This window comes from Macaca nemestrina, chromosome 2 (assembly GCF_043159975.1).
Source record: "Macaca nemestrina isolate mMacNem1 chromosome 2, mMacNem.hap1, whole genome shotgun sequence".
Lineage (NCBI taxonomy): Eukaryota > Metazoa > Chordata > Mammalia > Primates > Cercopithecidae > Macaca > Macaca nemestrina.
The window spans coordinates 35269065-35285274 of NC_092126.1; the positions used below are offsets into that span (position 1 = coordinate 35269065).

General features: G+C 40.0%; 1 protein-coding gene across 1 annotated transcript in view; it reads right to left on the minus strand.

The window, feature by feature from the left end:
- Nucleotides 1-16210, minus strand: part of LOC105490369 (acyl-CoA dehydrogenase family member 11) — a 97613-nt gene that overhangs the window by 22136 nt on the left and 59267 nt on the right. The window lies entirely within an intron of this gene.

The window sequence follows — 16210 nt, forward strand, 5'->3', positions numbered from 1 at the left end:
TAAAAATATTTTTTCATTTTAATGCAAAATTTTATTTTATCACAGTCCAGGGGTCTGTGGCAATTGCCTACAAGGGTCTTTTTGCAAAAAATACTTTTCATGTTTACTAGTAAGTCTAAGCATCTAGTCCCTTGGGGAAACTACCAATTAACTAGATTTTCAGTTACAAGGCCACACAGAACTGGATCAGATTAAGTTAAACACATCTGTACAAAGTCTCAAACAAATGATCGGATTCTTTTTTCTCATTTATTATAAAAAGAGTTTTGAGGAGACTTGAAATCATATAAAGATTTAATGAGAAATGTTAGGAATTATGTCAAATAGTTGAATATTATTATAAAATTCCAGGATTTAAAAGGATAAACTCCATGGAACATATTAAAGGACACTGCAGGGATATAATCAGTGAAATTCAGACTGTGGGAAATTTATAAGACAACTAATCCAATTTCTTCAACAATTAAATTGCAATAAAAAGAAAAAAGAGAGAGCAGTAGCTTGTAAGAACAAAAGAGAGAGACTTAAAAGGCCTATCAACCAACAGCAATTTTTAGACCTTACTTAGATCCTAATTCAATCAAACAAAATAAAAAGTATTAATGGTAATTATTAAGCAATTAGAAATGTGAATAGTTATTGGATAGGTAATGATATTAAGTAATTTTAGGTGTGCTAATGGTATTGTGGTTATATTTTTTAAAAAGCCCTTACAGAGATATATACTAAAATATTTGTGAAGGAAATTATGTGATGTCTGAGATTTATTTCAAAATATTATGGGGAGAAGATGGGGAGAAGTTAATAAGAGATAAAACCTCACCAAGCTACCCTTTCTTTTCTCTTAAGTGTGAATAGAAAACAAAGAATCTGTAATATATAAAAAGAACCTGCAATATTAAAGAGAATGGCCAAAAATGTAAGAGACTCTTAAAGCCAAAACATGAAGTCTAACATCAGAGTAAAAGGAGTCAAATAAAGGGAAAACAGAGAAGAACAAAGGGAATAATTTATTGAAGAAATGTGTAGAAGAAAATTTTCTAGAAAGGAAGAAAAACATCTTCAGATTGAAAAAGCCATTGACTATCAAGAAGAATCTATTAAATGCTTGTAACATTTCAAAACGATGAAGGGGAAATCTTAAAAGGTTTCAGAGAGAATAAAACAAGCCAACTAAAAGGAATGAGGATTAGTCTGGCATCAGACTTCTCAACAAGGGATGCCAGATGAAAATGAATAGTTCAACTTAGAATTCTATACTTGTCCAAACTATCAATTTATGTAATGGCAGAACAAATATATATTCAGATATGTAAGGTCTCAGAGAATTTAACTATTTTTCTCAAAAAAATTAAGAATATACTCGAGCAAAATAAGGGAGTAAATCAAGAAAAAGGAAGTCCTAGAATCCAAAAGATACTGGATCCCAGGAAAGTATTATCTGAAAATCCTAGGATAATTGCATCAAAGTATGCCTAAAGGGTAATCAGTCCAGATTGGAAAATAAATACTGAAGTCTTTTAAGAGAGAGGTCTCCAGAAAAGAAAGTCAATAGAAGTAAAGGTGCAATCTAGAGATGTGTGTGTATGTAAGGGGAAGGAGATATTATAAAAGCAAATAATGCAAATAAAGAGACAAGGCAATTAGAAACTCCAGGAAAATAATGTTGAAATGCACAACTGTGGGTCCAAATATAAAATAATGTGACATCAATTTAATATATAGTATATAAGAAAAGGATTCTAATTGACCTTAATTCTAGAAACATTCCTTAGAATGGCCCAGGTGATTTTATATTGCATCATAAGTTACAGAAGGACACAAAATCTAACACACTACTTAGGCCAGTATCAAACAATATTTACATGGTCCTCTAAGCTAAGTGCTACGTATTGGTTTTCAAAGTTTATAGTCATCCTGTAGTCAACTACAATTGTGGCTGCAAGACAGAACATAAATATTACTAATCCTGACAATGTGAAAGTATAAGCTATAGCTGATACAAGTTACAACAAGAAAGGGAGGGATAAACAGTGTAGAAAGGGTTAAGAGTATACATATTCTTATATTAAAGCAGAGTTTGAATAGAATCTGTGAAATGAGGATGCAGAGAACTTTAACAATTATTTGAGGTTTAAAAAATAATAAAAATGTAATAAGATAAATACATTTAGAAAGAGCAGAGAGAGTTATGAGACAAATGAGCGAAACTGTCATTATTCAAATTGGGGAGTCAATGGATACTGTCTAAAATGAATAAATTAAGAAAAAGAAAAAATATTTTATCCACAATTATAATGGACACCAGAGAACTAAAAACAGAAACTGTTAAAAAAAAAAAAAGTTTTCTCTAGGGCATGATGTTGGGATGTGGAGACAGGAAACAATGCTCTTAGATATTTTTTCCTTTGTTACTACTTCTAACTGGATAATAATAATGACTTTAAAAACATTAAAGAAAAAATCCATCTTGTAAACAAATCTGGATCCCCAAGTAGGACACTGAGAGGCTTGCTGAGTGAACTACAATGTTTTATTTTTCTTTCCGAATTTCCTTTTAATCTGAATATCTAATCTGAGGGCTGTGAAGGAGTCATTTCCCCACTTTTGTGTAATACATAACTCCAGAAATCCTACATGCACACTCTGCCTGATAAAATGCTAAAACTGATTTTTTAAAAACCACCTAAAATAGATATTATCTGAGAAAGGGAGGGAAGGAGAGGAAGGCAGTGTGCCTAAAATGGGTGACTCTGTTCATCTCCAGGCTGGTGGCAGAATGAGGAGACACCTTAAACCGACTTAGAACTTGAATCATAAGCCTGCTTTCTCCACAGTCACAGTCTCGGAATTCTAAGAACATACAATCATATATACATATAAATGATTTTATCTATGACTAAAAAGGAAGAGAGAGGACTCTTAACTGGAACAGGAATTTTTTTAAAAACATGCATTAAATTGACCAAGAGATGTCCCACTGCAATCAGATAACAAATATGTTGGGCAAAATTATCTCTCCCATTTTTCCCCCAAATATATGACTTATTGTCTATATTACATCTGAGATAGAAAAATCATTTTCTCTACCCTTCTGGGCATTTGCTCCACAATCTTATTAAATAAAATAAGAAATTATTATACTGAAAATAAATTAATTTTTCACTAAAAGAAAAATACAAGCATTTTCATAAATACAAGTTAAACAATATAATGTTTTTCAAGTAGAACACTTTATCATGCATCAAAAAGTCTATAATAGGCTGGGCGCGGTGGATCACGCTTGTAATCCCAACGCTTTGGGAAGCCGAGGTGGGAGGATCACCTGAGGCCAGGAGTTCGAGACCAGCCTGGCCAACATGGCAAAACCCCATCTCTACTAAAAATACAAAAAATTAGCCAGGCGTGGTGGCAGGCGCCTGTAATCCCAGCTACTTGGCAGGCTGAGGCAGGAGAATTGCCTGAACCTGGGAGGCAGAGGCTGCAGTGAGCTGAGATCGCGCCACTGTACTCCAGCCTGGGCAACAAGAGTGAAACTCCATCTCAAAAAAAAAAAAAAAAAAAAAAAAAAATCTCTAGTATGTGCACTGACATTAGATGATAAAGACCCTTAATTCAGGTTAAACACATTTATTTTACACCAATCAAAAATAATTAGCAGTTTTAGAATTTTTAGAGTTTATTCTTCTTTCAAATGCAAATCTCTCCCTCTTGCCTCTTCTGGAACTCTACACATATTTTAGAACTAAATGGTCCCTAGGATTGTTCATTTCTTTATATCTTTTCTTCATATTGGATAATTTCTATTGTCTATCTTCAAGTTCATTAATTATTTCCTCTGTTATCTCCATTATGTTATTAAGCCCAGTCAGTGAATTTCTTTTCACATATTTTACCTTTAAGTTCTGATATTTCTACTTGGTTATTTTCTATGTTTTCTATTTCTCTTCTGATATTTCTTATCGTTTTATTTTTCTTGACCTCAATAAGCACATTTATAATAGCTGCCTTAAGTCCTTGTCTGATGATTCCAACATCTGAATCATTTGGGTGTTGGCCTTTCCCCTTGAAAATGGGTCATGTTTTCATTATTCTTCATTGGTTGAGTAATTTTAGATTGTATTCTGGACATTGTGTTTTTTTTTTTGTTTTGAAACTCTGGATTCTGTCATATTCCTCCACAGAATGTTGATGGTTTTGTTTTGATAGGCAATTAACTCAGGTAGAGTAAAACTGCAGAGTGTATCACAATTCAGGTGGAAATCAAATTTCAGCATAGTTCTTACTATTTAGCGCAAGGTGCTTTGAGGTTGCCCTGTGCATCACTTTCATTCAGGAGTTAGCCAGATACCCAAGCAAAGTTTCCACATGAAAGCTGGAGCTCCCCTTTTCTGGCGTTTTCCTTTCTAGGAATACCCACCTCATTTCCCAGCAGTGATGGCTGCCCTAGACACTCTCCTCTGGTTTCTCAGGACACAGAGATCTGAGTTTCCCAAAGAAGATTTAGCTTTCCTGTTCCACACTTTTTCCTCAGGCTAAAGTCTAAAAATGAAAAACTCACCCTATGCCCATCTCACTTTCCAAAATTTGACTCCCCTACAAAATCGGCTTTTGTTCACTCCCCTGAGAATTTCAGGCAGGCAGGTATGTATTTTGTAGCTTTTTAGTTGTTATCTGTGGGAAGGTTAATCTTAAGTACTTACTCCACCAGACTGGCAATAGAACTCCTCCAGAGTTCTTACCTTTAAACTTTGCCAAAAACCAGGTCTTCACTTACCCAGTGTTATAATTTCTTATACATTCATTAACATTTGAATACAAATCTACATTTTTATTCATGACAAATACATTAGTTTTATTTATCAGCTGAAATTTGAGAAATGCAATGCTCACTTCAAAATGATCACATAAGCAGAATTAGAAATCTTAGAAGCTCTAAAATTTCAAAACTAATAAAACCAAGAGCTTAAAATTCTAATCTCCTCCATTATTCCATACTATAACATATGTAAAGTATAGTTAAGACTGAAATGCAATGCCTTTAAAACTGTTGCTTATAATTTAGATTCCTTCAAATTTAATGGAACCTATGTTTTAATCAGTTCAGAAAGGACCATCCTCATTTGTACTAATGAGAAAAGATCCCCCATTCACATATTTCAAAGTTAAGTTTTAAAAATCTCAAATGTCATATTCTTCACAGTAACTCTATTTGGCTTTCCTAATTTATCCAAACATCTAAATTTTCAAATTGTTTACCATTGTTTATATTTACAAGAACATGTCCTTTTGATTTTTATAGATGTTAACAGGTAAAGAAACTGTTATGGTCTGAATGTATGTGTCCCTCCCTAGAAGTCATGTGTTGGAATTCTAACTCCCAAGCTGCCAGTGACGAGGTCCCAAAGGAGGTGATTAAGTGATTAAAATGGAATTAGTGTCTTTATCAAAGAGGCCTGAGTGAGCTTAGTCACCTTTTCCACTATATGAGGACAGAACAAGAAGGTGCCATCTATGAACCGGAATGCAGGCCCTCACCAGGCACCAACTCTACTGGTGCCTTGTTCTCGGACTTTTCAGCCTCTAGAACCATGAGAAATACATCTCTGTGGTTTAGAAGTTACCTAATTATTGGTGTTGTATAATAGTGGCCTGAATGGACTATGACAAAATTCCACTAATCTGAGGACCAACCCAAAGAATATTAACAAACCTTCTTTAATCATTAAAGATTTAATGATTTAATGGCAGATGATTTAATGGCAGATGACAATACTTACCTTCCATTGTGGATATTACCTGAATGACTTATCTGGAAATGCTCAGTTGGGGGAATCTTTTATCCCTGGCTATGCAATAATAAGGAATCATGCTTTGATTCTTAGTTAGAAATTAAAGAGGAAGAATCATTTACAGAGTGTTCGCTTCTAATTTTTCAACTGAATATTTTTCTACTTGGGGTTGTCTTTGAGGTTTTAGTTGTAGGAAGCCTTGGCCAGTGCCTCTCTAGACGCCTACAGGCTGAAGGATCAAAGCTACTTGCCTCACATAAGCATTGTGTGGGCATACTCCTTGGTAGGCATACTTCTGAAAATCAGATTAGGACATAACATGATTTGAGGTTCATTTTCATTAGAAATATTTTCTTAAAAAAAAACCCAAACTTGTATTTTAGGTCCAGGGGTAAATGTGAAGGTTTGTTACATAGGTGAACTTGTGTCACTAGGGTTAGTTGCACGGATTATTTCACCACCCAGGTATTAAACCCAGTACTCAATAGTTATCTTTTCTGCTCCTTTCCCTCCTCCCACCCTCCATGCTCAAGTAGACCTCTGTGTCTGTTGTTTCCTTCTTTGTGTTCATAAGTTCTCGTCATTTAGCTCCCACTTATAAGTGAGAATATGCGGTAATTGGCTTTCTGTTCTTGTGTTAGTTTGCTAAGGATAATAGCCTCCAGCTCCATCCATGTTCCTGCAAAATACATGATCTCATTCTTTTTAATGACTGCATAGTATTCCATGGTGTATATGTACCACATTTTCTTTATCCAATCTGTCATTGATGGGCATTTAGGTTGATTCCATTTCTTTGCTATCGTGAATAGTGCTGCAATGAACATTCGCATGCATGTGTCTTTATGGTAGAATAATTTCTATTCCTTTGGGTATATACCCAGCAATGGGATTGCTGGGTTGAATGGTAGTTCTGGTTTTTTCTTTTTGTTTTCGGATTTTTTTGAGACAGTCTCACTGCGTTGCCAAAGCTGGAGTACAGTGGCGCGATCTCAGCTCACTGCAATCTCCCTGCTCCCAGGTTCAAGTGATTCTTGTGCCTTGGCCTCCTGAGTAGCTGGGATTACAGGCATGTGCCACCATGCTTGGCTAATTTTTGCATTTTGGGGTTTTGCCATGTTGGCCAGGCTGGTCTCGAACTCCTGGCCTCAACTGATTCTCCCACCTCAGCCTCCAAAAGTGTTGGGATTACAGGCAGGAGCCACCGTGCCCAGCCAGTAGTTCTATATTTAGCTCTCTGGGCAATCTCCATACTGCTTTCCACAATGGTTGAACTAATTTACACTCCCACCAACAGTGTATTAAGTGTTCCTTTTTTTCTACAATCTCATCAGCATCTGTTATTTTTTGACTTTTTATTAATAGCCATCCTGATTGGTGTGAGATGGTATCTCATTGTGATTTAGATTTGCATTTCTCGAATGATCAGTGATATTGAGCTTTCCTTCATATTTTGTTGGCTGCATACATATCTTCCTTTGAAAAATTTCTGTTCATGTCGTTTGCCCACTTTTTAATGGGATTGTTTTTCTCTTGTAAATTTGTTCAAGTTCCTTATAGATGCTGGATATTAGACCTTTGTCAGATACATAGTTTGTGTTTGGGTGAGGGAGAAAGGACAAGATGGAGGAAGGTGAACAAGAAGGCACAATCCATGTTGCTTCCAGGTTCTTCCTCACCAACTTTCCCGCGCGCAGGAAAATGCAGCCCACGTCCGGGAAGATGCAGATCAACCGAGCATGCGCCAGGTGACGTCAATCCGAAGAGATCGAAACTTTCCCGGTCACGCCTACGGAGATGCCCCTATCACGCCCTTATCCCGCCCACTGCCCTCCCCCTTCCAGTACCAATGCATAAAAGTCTGCCGCCAGCAGGAGCCGGTGTGACTTCTTCGGCCCCCGCATTTGTGGACCGGAGAACATCACCCGAGAGCGCCGGCGCGACTTCCCTGGCCCCCCACACCTGAGGGTCAGAGAACCTCCCCCGAGAGTGTGTGCATATTTGCAATAAAAGACTGCCACTTTCTTATGTACTTTGGCCTCATGTTTAATTACTTAGCTCTCCTAAATTGTTACATTAAATTAAATTAAAACAGTTGGTGCCGAAACCCGACCCAGGAGGAGACCCTTCCTCAACATCCCCTAGGGGTCTAACGAACCTCCTCCACAGCAAACCGGCTCCCAACCCAACCAGCCACGAACACCAAACAAGTGTTCCAGCTTTCCACTGGTGCCGCTCTGAGAATTTCTTCTTCGGTGAGTACTCCCCTTTGTTAACCATCTCCGTCCGTTTCCATGTCCTTGGCCTAGAGTCGTACGTACGCCCAAGGACGTAGCCACCCTGTGGCGCAGTGAGGTCTTCAACTCGGAGACGTCCATCTTGAAGTTCCTCAATTCTCCATTAGTAGCTCCAGGAGCCCCCGGTCTCCAGCAGCGGCAAAGGACGCTTTGCCACTGCATGAGGTCGGTTTCCATTTCTGGTGGTTAAACAATGGGAACCTCACAATCGAAAATCCCTATGAACACCCCTTTAGAGTGTCTCCTCCAAAACTTGGAAGCCTTACATTTAGCTCAAGATTTAAAACGAAAGTGGCTAATTTTCCTCTCCACTGTGGCATGCCAAAAACCCGGGAGGAGACCCCTCCTCAGGGCCCCCTAAGGTCCGAGGAGCCTCCTTCTTCCACGCTGCGGACGGACCAGGACCTAGACATCGCTTTCCACACCTCCAAGTCTCCTAGGGGTGAGTATCTCTTGCCTCCCTCTCATACTCCTTGGCCAGAAGTCCTGCGCAGGCCCAAGGTTTTTAGGTCACTAGGTGACCCACAGGAGAGTTCCCAAAGGTAGAGACGTCTGCCCAAAGGAACTCCATTCCAGTCCGTGTGAGACCCGTCCAGGATGGAGACGTCCGCCTGGAGGTAATCTCCATTCCGGCTCCAGGAGCCTCCCGGTCTCTAGTGGCTCCAAAGGACGCTTTGTAGCCAGGTAGAGTTCGGTTTCCGCCTATAGGTGAGAGAAAGGCAATGGGAAATCCCCAATCCAAAATACCTAGAGATACCCCTTTAGGGTGTCTTCTAACTAATCTCAAAACTTTACAATTAGAGCAAGATCTTAAACGAAAGCGACTGATTTTACTCTCCACTGTGGCGTGGCCACAATATAAATTAGACGACCAGTCTCAACGGCCGCCTGAAGGCACCTTAGACTGTAACATTTTAATTAGATCTCTCTAATTTCTGCCAGAGGCTCGGAAAGTGGTCAGAAATAATCTATGTTCAAGGCTTTTAGGACTTGCGCTCTCGCCCAGACCTGTGCGCCTGGTGTTAAATGGCCCAGGTCTTGTTAGCCTAAACCCCTAAACCCGGCCCTTGGCCCCCACCTCAGCAACTGAGGAGGACTCCACCTCCATTTCAGATGGGGCCGATGGCAGGCAACCTCCCTCCCGACTTTCCAACTGCCCTCCCTATGGACTTCCTACCGCCCCTCCTGACACTCCTCCCTCAGCCACTCCTCTTACCTCTCCCATTTCCGTCCACACTCGCTCCAAGACCGCAGTAGCGGCCCCCATTAGTCAGCCCTCTACCAGTCAGCCTGCCCCAACCCCCTCTACCAGTCAGCCTGTCTGGTCAGTCTGTTCCAACCTCCCCTGCTAGTTTGTTGGCCCCCCCACCAGAAGTTGCCGGAGCCGAAGGCGTGGTTGGAGTCCATGTCCCCTTTTCCCTGGCTGACCTTTCCAAAATTGAAGAACGACTTGGCGACTTCTCAGCCAACCCCACCTAATATTCCAAAGAGTTTCGAAACTTAGGCCAGAGCATATAACCTTACCTGGCATGACTTACATGTCATTCTTACTTCCACTCTTAACCCAGAGGAAAGAGAGTGCATTCTCGCAGCCACCAGGCAACATGCAGATCAATGGCATTTATCCGACACCACCGTCCTGTTAGGAGAGATGGCTGTCCCGTCCATAGAACCAGATTGAGATTACCAACCACAGCAGCCTGGCTGCCGTAGGAAGGACATTATGATTCAATGTCTCTTAGCCGGTATGCAGGCAGACTCTAACAAAGTGGTCAATTTTGATAAATTAAAGGAAATTATCCAACACCTAGATGAGAACCCGGCTTCCTTCCTAAATTGCCTTACAGAGGCACTGGCCCAATTTACCCAGCTAGCCCACTTCCCCAGCCGGGGCAGCTGTCCTAGCCTCCTATTTTATTTCCCAGTCAGCCTCAGATATTCGAAAAAAGCAAAAAAAGGTTGCAGATGGGCCTCAGACTCCCATACAGGAAAATTGGCCTTCAAAGTTTTTAACTCCAGAGAGGAAGCAGCTGAGGCCGCAGAGCTAGACAAGGAGAAAAGAAGGGCTGTGCTTCAGGCGCAAGCTCTAGTGGCTGCCCTCCAACCAGCGTTGCCCACTCTGCCGGCAGGGAAGACACAGGGCAAGTCTCCCAAGGGCTCCTGCTATAAATGCGGAGACCCAGGACACTAGGCAAACCAGTGTCCCCAGGCCAAGCCGGCCACTCCGTCTCGTCCATGCCTTAAGTGTGGCACAACTGGGCATTAGGCAAAACAGTGTCCAAATCCTCGCCTGCCTACCACGCCGTGCCCAACCTGCCAACAGGAAGGACACTGGAAGTCTGATTGCCCCACCAGCAGGGCAGGCATTGCACCTCAACGTGGTGCCTCTCCTCAAGGGTCGGAAGACTCCTTCCAGCTCCTACACCTGGACAACGACTGACGGTGCCCACACTTGGAGACCCCTGTCACCCTCGCTGAGCCTAGGGTAACTCTACAGGTAGCTGGTAAGCCAATTTCTTTTCTCGTCAATACGGAGGCTACCTATTCTGTTTTACAATTATATTCTGTTTTGTCAACCTATGGAGGTCCTAGCCAGCCATCCACTATCTCAGTAGTTAGCGTAGACGGTAAACCGTCTAACCCTCACCAGACCCCAATGTTAAGTTACTGCCCAGACTATGCATGCTTTGCCCACTCTTTCCTCATCATGCCCTCTTGTCCCACCCCCCTCTTGGGACGAGACATCTTAACCTAACTCAAAACATCTATTCCCCTTCCTTTTCTCCAGGTGACCAGGTTCTACTCAAGGATCAACAACCTCCTCAAATTTTCCCGCTTCCTCACCATTCTTCATCTTAACTGACTTTTCCCTCATAAACCCCATAGACACCCTCCTTCCCGACCCATCCCCCAACCAGTGGGTTTCCCAACTTTTTACTCTCATAGAAGACCTAGCTTGGCAGGGTGCCCTTTGTGATATCCTAATTCCCATACTAATCCTCTGCCTTGCCTTATATTTTGCTCCCATTTTAATAAAATTTCTCCGAGCCAGGGTCCAAGAGATCACCCCAGTCACCTTCAACCAAATGCTCCTGCATCCCTACACCCAACTGCCAACCTCAGACCCTAACTATGCCCCCTAACAGCAGGAAGCACCCAGACAGACAACGGCACCCCAAATTCTTATAATCAATAAGAGGTTGGACTCTTTGGGTGAGGGAGAAAGGACAAGATGGAGGAAGGTGAACAAGAAGGCACAATCCATGTTGCTTCCGGGTTCTTCCTCACCCACTTTCCCACGCGCGGGAAAATGCAGCCCACGCCCGGGAAGATGCAGATCAACCGAGCATGCGCCAGGTGACGTCAATCTGAAGAGATTGAAACTTTCCCGGCCACGCCTACAGAGACGCCCCTATCACACCCTTATCCCGCCCACTGCCCTCCCCCTTCCAGTACCAATGCATAAAAGTCTGCCGCCAGCAGGAGCCGGTGTGACTTCTTCGGCCCCCGCATTTGTGGACCGGAGAACATCACCCGAGAGCGCCGGCGTGACTTCCCTGGCCCCCCACACCTGAGGACCAGAGAACCTCGCCCGAGAGTGTATGCATATTTGCAATAAAAGACTGCCACTTTCTTACGTACTTTGGCCTCATGTTTAATTACTTAGCTCTCCTAAATTAAGTTACATTAAATTAAATTAAAACAGTTTGCAAATATTTTCTTCCATTCTGTAGGTTGTCTGCTCACTCTGCTGATAGTTTCTTTTGCTGTGCAGAAGCTCTTAAATTTAATTAGATCTTACTTGTCAATTTTTGCTTTTGCTGTGATTGCCTTTGGTGTCTTTGTCATGAACTCTTTGCCCATCCCTATGTCTAGGACAGTATTGCCTAAGTCATCTTTGTAGAGGACTACGTGCTTGCAAATGAGATGTTCCGGATGAGTCCTGCTCTTGCAAACGAAGCAGGGTATTCCCGATAAGTCCTGCTCTTGCAAATGAAGCAGGGTGTTCCTTCCCTGTAAACAGGGAGGACAAAGGAGCCAGCTGCAAACAGCAGACCCTGGGGGCTTGTTTATGTGTAAACATCTTGAAAATCCAGAAAGTCAGGGAAAGGTCAGAAAAACAACAATGTGTCTTGTGACTTGGCAACATTCCACAAACAACTGTATAAAATAAAGCAGAGCACACCATTCGAGGCGGCCGCCATGTTTGTCTTGTCTTGTGTTGTCTTGTGTGTTCATTCCTTTGTTTAGGAAACACGCAGACCCCAACACATCTTCCAGGGTTTTTAATAGTTTTGGGTTTTACATTTAAGTCTCTAATTCATTTTGAATTAACTTTTGTCTATGTTGTAAGGTAGGAGTCCAGCTTCAATCTTCTGCATATGGGATAACTAACTGCTAGCTAGTTATCCCAGCACCATCTATAGAATAGGGAGTCTTTCCCCATTGCTTGTTTTTGTCAGCCCTGTCGAAGATCAGATGGTCATAGGTGAGCAGCCTTACTTCTGGGCTCTCTGTTCTGTTCCATTGGTCTATGTGCCCATTCTCAGAGATATTTTTCTTTCTCTACTTTCCATTCTAGCAATCAAGAACACTTGGGTAAATCTTTCAAGGTTTCACTGATGCTAGATATCCAGCATCAGTGAGTTGAAGTAAAATCTTCTATTTCCTTTGAACCCTGGTCTAAAGCCCTCTTTTTCTAATATTCTGAATATGTAATTTTTTATCTAATACTTCCCAATATTACTTCTTACCTCATTCTTTCTATCATTTAAAAATGCTGGCCGGGCATGATGACTCATATCTGTAATCCCAAAAGGGAAGCTGAAGCAGGAGGATCCCTTGAGCCCAAGCGTTTGAAACCAGCCCAGGCAACCTAGCGAGACCTCGTCTATATAAAAAAATTTAAAAATTAGCCAAGCATGGTGCAGCATGCCTGTAGTCCCAGCTACTTGGGATGTTGAGGTGGGAGGATTGCTTGAGCCCTGGGAAGTCAAGTTTGCAGTGAGCCGTGATCATGCCCCTGCATTCTAGCCTGGGCAACAGAGTGAGACCTTGTCTCAAAACAAAGCAAACAAACAAAAATGTTGCCACAGCCTTACATAAATGCCCAATAGATTTCAGATACCAGGTAAATATTGAAGAAACTCAAGAAGCAAGGCAAATAATTATTTGATTCTGTCTTCCTCAATCTTATATGGAGAACAATTAATATTCTAAAAAATACAATTTTTAAGTTGGATGTCTTTTGTGATCATTAAGTAGAGGAAGTAAGGGTGAATGCATAGTTTGTAGAATTTGAAATATTTGTATTTAACAACGATGTTTCAGAAAAAGGAGAAAAACCCTTCTCAAAGATATCATCTCCCCTTAGCTATAAGCAGAATTTGGCAAGTGCAGCAGTTGAAACAACCTTCTTTTATAGAGAGTTTTGCTTGTTTGTGTCATTTTAGTTAATGAACAGGATACCCAATGTCATAAATAAATATGTTAGAGGAAATCTGAATAGACTAGAGAACATTTAAACACATATGCTGTGTCACAGGCCTTCATGAATGAAAATGGATGGCCTAGATAAAGTAATTTTGTTTTTAATCCAGACACTATGGTATTTCAAGGCTCTTCAAGTGCCAGGATTAAGTCAGGCTGAAAATTACATCTCCCTGATGTTAGTTGGTGATTTTTAATTTCTTAGGCTTTTATCCACAAAATCATTTTCAAACAAAAGGAGATATGATAGGTGGATAAAAAAACATGACCTTTGAGTAAAGTGTGGTTTGTAACAATTAAGAAAGTGATGTAAACAATTACATACCATGAAGCACAGATAGCTATCCACAAATTCTCAAGGCTGTTTCTTCTACCAACGTTGAATTTCTGAGGTGGAACAATTGAACTTCATTTGGTTTTAGCTTTAATACTGACAATTCAAATTGGAGTAAGTATTATTTTGCAATAAAATTTCCCTTATAAGAAAAAAGATGTTTATTGTACAATCCCACAGTTAAAGAAAAAAAATCCCATGTGTTATCTTAGAGTGTGTATCTTTAACAGGGAAATCTTCAAAATTCACTGAATCCATCTCTAGGTTTACATCTAAATAATAAGAATTAAGTAATAATGTTACAGGTTGCTGCTATTATGTTGTTACTATAGAATATGGTTAGATCAAAATAAATCCCAAATAGATCAGAGTTTAAAATTTTAAAAAAATCAAGACATAAAAAACTAGAAGAAAAATAATATAATATTTATCAAATCTCTGGGTGAGAAAGGATTTTAAAACTTAAAAATGATAAATGAATCAAAATCAAAAGATAAAGATCAACTGGTTTGTCCATATACAACTGTTGTACATTAGAAAATAAAATTAAAAAGCAAAAAAAATTGGGGGGAAAATATTTCAACATTTATGACAAAATGTATGCAATATTTAGCTCCCTAAATTATAAAGAAATCATATTGTATACTGAAAATCAGTATACAGATGGGCAAAGAACACAATTGCAAAAAGAGGAAATAAGAATAATAAAAGAGATTTTTAAAATTGCTTAACTTTACCACTAATCAAATAAATGTGGAGTAGAGCAATAATGAAACATTCAAAAGCAGTTTGTTATCCAGTATTTCACACATGCCTGGCAAGGGTAGGTAAGGGGTGCTGAAGTTGTTACAAGTCATTTAGAAAGCAGAGTGGTAGTGAAATAACACATTCTACTGGCAATATTTTAGAAAAACAGACACTTCTATACATTATTGGTAGAGAACAAAGTAATACCATCTCTGTGGAGTACAATTTGGCAATACTCATCAAAATTACAGATTCATCCCAGCACTTTTGGAGGCCAGGATGGGCGGATTGTTTGAGTCTAGGAGTTGGAGACCAGCCTGGGTAACAGAGCAAAATGACAGTACAAGGAAAGGGATGAGAAATGGGTGGGGGGAGAGAGATTCTTCAAGAACAAGGGACACTGCTATGTTAGGGAGGTTAAGAATAGGAGCCAATTTATGGTAAGCAGCAAAATGGAATCATCATCAGTTCTTAGGAATACGAGAAGTAGAAGAGAGTTACACAAGCATCAAGTAAGTACTTTGAAAAGTTGCCTAAGGTGAGTGATGCTTCTGCCTACCCTCCAAGCTACATGATTTATTTTGCATATTTTGTCAACTCTCCCTATTACCACTGTCTCTCCTAGTTCTATCAGGAGAAAAGGGAAAATACAGGAAAAGGCCAGCCAGTCAGCTAGTTTCACCATGATTCATACACCATGATTTATACACAGCATTCATACACACGCTACCAGAAGAAGCTGGTCAATCCTGAGATTCCCCTATGCCTCAAGGGCTTTGTACGTGTCTCAGTTAGTAAAAACAATGTGTAGATTCAAAAGATGTAAAGATTATAGCATTACAATCGATTTGCAATAAAGGAATCCCATTTACAAGAAAGCTTATGATTGTTGGGGGTGGGGTAAATAAAGGAAAGGGATAGATACTTTTGAATCTATAAAAGAGTATCAAGATTCTATAATAGATGGCATCGTAAAATAACAAAGAGATATAAGAGATAAGATGATAAAATAGACTGAAGATCTGAATTCAGAATTCCAATTCCATTGCTAAACTTATATGGCTGTGGAGGATGAGTTACTTAAACATCAGTTGATTGATTCATGAATTTAATTATTATTCATTAAGCTGGTACCATGAGTAAGGTACCAAGCCAAATGTTGAGGATACAGCAGGGTATAAGACAGCTATGGAAGAAAATTTAAATAAGTACCAACAATACAGTGAAAAGACTATAGAAGAGTAGGTATATCTGATCTAATCTGAAAGAGTTATGGAAGGCTTCCTGGATTAACGTTAAGGTCAGAACTAAATCTGAATTGTAAATAGGAGTTAGGGATCTAAAACAGGGTGGGAAGAGTATGCTAGGCAGGAGTAAGAGTACTTGCAAATGCCTACAAGTCAGTATTGTGTATTACATAGAAAGACCAAAGAGATTATCAACTGATAATTATGGAGGCTGCAGTTACAGACCAGTTGTTAGATAACAATCAAAGTGGACAGTAGAATTTTTTTATTAATTCAAAATATTTTTGAGTAGTCATTATGTGC